The sequence below is a fragment of the Marmota marmota genome, unplaced genomic scaffold (genome assembly GCF_001458135.2).
Source record: "Marmota marmota marmota unplaced genomic scaffold, marMar, whole genome shotgun sequence".
Taxonomy (NCBI): Eukaryota; Metazoa; Chordata; class Mammalia; order Rodentia; family Sciuridae; genus Marmota; species Marmota marmota.
This window is the reverse complement of record NW_026000026.1, coordinates 83,762,513-83,768,700: the sequence shown is the minus strand read 5'-3', so window position 1 is coordinate 83,768,700 and position 6,188 is coordinate 83,762,513. Positions and strand designations below refer to the sequence as shown.

General features: G+C 39.7%; 1 protein-coding gene across 1 annotated transcript in view; it reads right to left on the bottom strand.

Moving 5' to 3' along the window:
• The window catches only part of Fbn2 (fibrillin 2), a 232,106-nt gene that overhangs the window by 173,604 nt on the left and 52,314 nt on the right, over nt 1–6,188 (bottom strand). The window lies entirely within an intron of this gene.

Here is a 6,188-nt window from a genome sequence, read left to right as displayed (position 1 = left end):
AGGGGGGAGGGTGGAGGATGGGAAAGGCAGCGGAGCACAACAGACACTAGTATGGCAATATGTAAATCAATGGATGTGTAACTGATGTGATTCTGCAATCTGTGTATGGGGTGAAGGTGGGAGTTCATAACCCACTTGAATCAAAGTGTGGAATATGATATGTCAAGAAATTTGTAATGTTTTGAACAACCCACAATAAAAAATAAAAAATTAAAAAATTAAAAAAAAAAAGAAATGAACAAATCTTAAGTTGGCAGCCAATAACTATAAGCTTTATCCTCCACACCTTGAGTGACTTCTTAACCATTGCTCACAATTACCACCCAAAGTTTATTTTCCCTTTAAACACATAAGTACAAATCCCCACACATATTAAGGGTGTTTTCTATTTTGCTGTATTCAGTTTTAATATCTGTGATGCTTCTTTCCTTTTATCTGCAAACTCATAGGATTATAAATACACTATTTCTAAAACCATAAAAAAAAATAAAAAAAATAAAGAAGGATCAGTTTTTTTAGCTGTAGAATCTGTGACATGAAATTGACTATTTTAGAAATATGGAGTTTATAAAATTTCACACTAGTGTGGTTTGTTATCATGTATAGCTGTGTGATTCAAATGGTAGCCACTAAGCCACATGTGGCTTTCTCAATTTAAACTTAAATTTTAAATTACATGAAATAAATATTCAGTTCCTCAGTCACACTAGCCACACATCAAATGCTCAGAAGCCACATGGTGGTTAGTGGCTACTGTATTGGACAGCATGAAGATTATTTCCATCAGTCCAGAAAGTTTTATTGACATACATTGAAGTAGTCATCTCCGAAGATCACAGAGAAATGGAGAACAAAACAGTATTCTGCAGTTTCAATGCTTTATGTCTAAAACTAGGTGGACTTGGAGAAAATGCAATAAAATTTAAGTACACTATGGAATTATGAGGTAGTTAAGATAAAAAAACGAAAAAAGAGATTTCGCATTAACATTTGAGTAAGGTTGCCACACTGGTGTTTGATTACAGAAAATTCTGACCAATTTTTTAAGAAGCCAGGCACACTATTTACAAAAGGTAAATGTGCATGGCTCAGTTAGCTTCCAGTTAGCCTACAGTGTTAGGTAGATGCTGGACTTTGCTGCCTGCTTCCCAAAATATATTTAACTCACCCAAGGAAAGACATATAATAAGAATTTTGAGAATTGTTAAAGGATTATTTAAATTTTAATTATTCATCAATAATAACTTTCAGAGACAGAAATCATGAGACCTAATCATGCAGTTGGCAGATAAGGTAATAAAAATCCAGAAAGTTTCAGCAACAGGTTCTAAGTCAAAATGATGTGACATAATAGCTGAGGCCTCCTGACTTGTTCTCCCAAGTGCAGCACTGCCTGGAAATTGGAAGTCTACAACTGACAGATGCTAGGATGTCAAGAGCATTTCACTACAAAATAGACCTGCTGCACTGGGATCCAGGAATATGGTCTAACTCAGTATTTCCTAAAATATGGCTAGTGGAAGACCACAGAATACTAGGAATATTATATTTAAAAGGATTCTGTGGTCAAATATTTTAGAAAATAAAGTAAAACAAAGAATTTTTTTGGGAGGAAGGGGTATGTGTAAACCTATAGTACTTTCAGGGGCCCTTAACATACGATGTGCATCATTAACTGCCAAGAGGAGACTCCAGTAGGCAGTATTCAAAATTTATTTGCTCATAAAATATTTTCATTCAATAGCATTCCTAAAGACCAGTGTGGGATGAAACACCCTTTGGCAGACACTTATCTGACTTTATCAGCATGTGAGTCCCTTGTGGTCTCAAACGTGGCTGCCCTAAAGAGATCTGATGCAATAACACCTCTTGTGCAATCTGCTTTCCTCCAGATGAACCCCTGTCAACACCACGGAGGACTTGAGAACCTTGTGACGTGCCTGAGGCACTCAAGCTTCCTAAAGTTCCCAAGCTGTTGCCTAAACTGCTAATATCACTGAAAATACTGACAATTGATTATACTTTAGAAGTTTTTCTGTTTCCTTACATCATTTTATATATACTCTTTTAGGGCCTAAAATGTGACATCCACAATTGGCAATGGAAAGCATGTGGCTTCATATTCCTGAACACGATTTTGTCAGTAACACTGGTCTCAGGTGATAGTGGCATGTGTAATGGCACAATAGTGGCAAATCAATCAATCTATCTATCTATAGTGATATTATACGTTGACTGTGAATAAATTACATATTTTTAAAATACTTTTTTAGTTATACATGGACACAATATCTTTATTTTGTTTATTTATTTTTATGTGGTGCTGAGAATTGACCCCAGTGCCTCACATGTGCAAGGTAAGTGCTCTGCCACTGAGCCACAACCCCAGCTCCACATTCCATATTTTTTTTCTTTTCTAATCATCAGAAAAACACTATGAAATAGATACTAGTATTATGCCCATTTCACAGATAAGGAAATTCAAGCACATTGGGAAAGATAACTTGCCCAAGATTACAAATGTAAATACTGGCCAAAATCTAAAAGTGGTGAGATTAGTCAAAAATGGATAATTCAACAAAACAGTCCTTAGCAAGAAAAGCAAAGCAGGAGGCATCACAATACTAGACTTTAAATTCTACTACAGAGCCATAGTAACAACACAGCATGGAACTGTCACCAAAACAGACTGTAGGTCAATGGTAACAGAAGACACAGAGACAAATCCATATAAATAGAGTTATCTCATACTAGACAAAGGTGCCAAAAACATACATTGAAGAAAAGATAGCCTCTTCAACAAATGGTGCTGGGAAAACTGGAAATCCATATGCAGCAGAATGAAATTTAACCTCTATCTCTCACCCTGAATGAAACACAATCAAAATGGATAAAAAAACTTTGGCACTAGAACAGAGACCCTGCACCTAACAGAAGAAAAAGTAGGCCCAAGTCTCTACCATGTCAGCTTAGGAATTGACTTCCTTAACAAGACTCTGAAAGCACAAGAAGAAAATCAAGAATCAATGATTGAACAGAAAGGGGGCACCAGGATACCTAGGTGCCCTTCAACAGATGAATGCATAAATAAACTGTGGTATATATACACAATGGAATATTACTCAGCCTTAAAGAAGAATGAAATTATGGCATTGGCTAGTAAATGTATGGAACTTGAGAATATTATGCTAAGTGAAATAAGCAAATCCCAAAGGCCAAATATTTTCTGATATGTGGATTCGCAATAGGGGAGGGGGAAGAATAGAGGTATTTCAGACTAGAAAGAGGGGAGTGAAGGGAGCGGAAAGGACATGGCGTAGGAATGATAGTAGAATGAATCAGACATTGTTACCCTACGTATATATATGATTACAGGACTGGTGCAACTCCACATATGAACCACCAGAAGAATGAGAAGTTATACTCCATCTATGTATGATGTGTCAAAATGCATACTACTATCATAGTATAACTAATTAAAACAAATAAAAAATAGTCATATATGGGAAGAGGATTAAGAACGCATCCAAGATTGTGTCTTTATTCTTATTTTTTAATATGCTTTGGTCATGGAGTTAAAAATAAGGTTAATTATAGCTAAGTAAGTGATGATTTAATAATAAAGTACTAATATCATTAAAAATGGCTGACTCACAGAATGAGCATTAATGATAAAGACTTGAGGGAAGCTGTTAATGACCACGAGGTTTACTCCACATGATACTGAGATTTTCAAGCAGTTTTTCTGTTACTGGGAGCTTCAACAGATCGGGTGCCATCTTCTGTGCCTCTGAACAGAAGCACAGTGACTAAGATCAGGGGTGGGAGCCAGACAGCTCTGGACTCAAACCAAACTCTACCTTCACCCACTACTTTCCCGTGATCTTGAGTAGTCTCCTTCACTCATTTTGGAAGCAGAGTACGGTATAATAAGAACACTTCACGGCACATGATGGTGGATGTGTGCATGGGAAGAGATAAAAACCTCGAGTGCCCAGCACCGGGTCTGGCTCTTAATAAGTGATCAACACCTGGCTGCTAGGCTTTTTATTGTGGCCATTACAAACTAACTTACAGAGCCTCCAGTTGACACAACACTTTCCTGTGCTTTATTTCATTATGCCACTACAGGAACATTGCAAGATGAAGGATGAGGGAGGCAGGAAAGTCTACGTAAACATCACTGTGGCTTTGATCCTACTCTTAATACATGGATAAAATTTTCTTGGATGTGAAAGCTGGAAGAAACCACTTAAATGAATAGTAGGATCCTTCCAAGAAATAATATACTTCCTTATGGAGTTATTTTCTCTATTATTCAGGCTCCCTCTTTCCCAAAGATCTGTTTGGAATCAAAGCCAGGTTTCACAGCCTGAAAATTAATACTATGCAGCCAGAAATAAATTATTTTGCAAAGAGAAATACCAGACCCACATAATTTTTACTCAGGAAAAAAAAAACAAACCTCCCTTTTTACCTTGCCAGAAAGTACAATGAACAAATATAAAAGCACAGCATTTATCCATTTCTGTGGTCTGTAAAAGAGAGCACCTCTTTTGATTCATGACTTAAGTCTCCCTTCCAGCAGTACCGCTCTGACCTGACAGCAAAAGCATCGCCATCGGTTTCTGATTGGCTGTGATGTTATCTGGTTTTCAGATTATCTACCTGCAGCTTCCATCTCCTAGGCAGGAGACTATGCCTCGCGCCACCAAGAGCAGGCCCCTCCTAGGAAGGAATTCAGGGTGCAGAAGTCGGTGACTGTCCAGCTCTGAGCTTATGGGCGAGGCTCTCACTGCCTACAGATGAGCATCAGGGGAAACCTGGCTGCATCCACGTGTTTCCAGACTTCCCTGATGTCCCAGATACACAAAAACAGCCTGAGAGTCAACCAACATTCTAAAATTTCTAACCAGATGTTTACTGGGTTGAGTACGTGTCTCTGCTTGACCACAGAAATTGGAAGAGTGTGATTCTTATTATTTTATAGTATCACCCTATGTATCCTCTGTCCTTAATTAGTAAAAGAAACAAAACTTAAAAATTTCTACTAAAAAAAAATGCCTTCCTTAAATTTCTGTCAGTATACTCACACATCCGATGTGGACACTTTTTATCTAAGGGTAGTTCCGATCATGTTTTTACTCAGTAAGCAAATTTTTTCCAGTTCCCAGGTAACTACAGACCGATTATGTCAATATAGAGAAAGGAAATAGTAAGTCCTATAGGGTGGATTTCCTTCATACATTTTAGGGGTAAACTCAAAAAGTTATGTACCAAAAAGGCTCTATTTTAATTGCTGGAAAGTTTGAGTATTTGAGCCCCCCAAAATTATTCTAACTCTCCCCCCCAATATAGTGTCATTCTAAAGATGGACTCCCCACAAAAATGGATTTATAAAGCTCGTGAAAATCATACTCAAAATATATCATGGAGGGGATTCAACATGGCGGCGGGTGCAGAGAGATCAAGTCTCTGACCTCTTCAGCTGCGTGGGCATAGGGAGTCATAAACAGTCTAAATGCTGTTTGCTCAGGATCACTAGGCAATGCTGAGCTGATGCGGATCTGGGGCGAACAGTCTGGGTCTCTCAGAACACACACCGAGCCCGGATCGGCTGAATTCAAGCTCCGGTTCACCTGCTTCTCGCAGACAAACTGCTATGACTCAGCACTAAACGATCCCGCTGAAACAACTGGTCGGCCCTTCTGAACCTACGGAGGTCAATGCCAACTGAGCCTTCATAGGCAGTGGCCACAGGATTGAAACGGGGCTTGGGAGAACCAGTCAGGACCCACCCGTTGCATTGGTCACCTGGCAAAGGGAACGAACGGTCGCCATTTGCATGGGATACACCATGGCAGAGAACTGACTTCACCAGAATGCGGCGGAGGAGATAACTCCATTGAAACCGGCAGTGACAGGTGTGTAACCCCCTAGCCTTCCGTCTCCACACAGCGGGGGAAACCTTAAGGGCCCCTCCCAGCTCTCCCGTGAGCATGATAGCCAGACCGAAGGAATCAGGAGTGGCGCGGGACCCGTGGCGCGGAACTCCCGGCTACCACTCCCACCAGTGCTGACAACTGAGGTCTCTTGCACCAGCTACTGGGGGCGTGGCTACCGGAGGGCAAGCAAAATTCACTGAGGGTTCTCAGCCCCAAGCTCTACAAACTTAGGGTCTGAGGGAA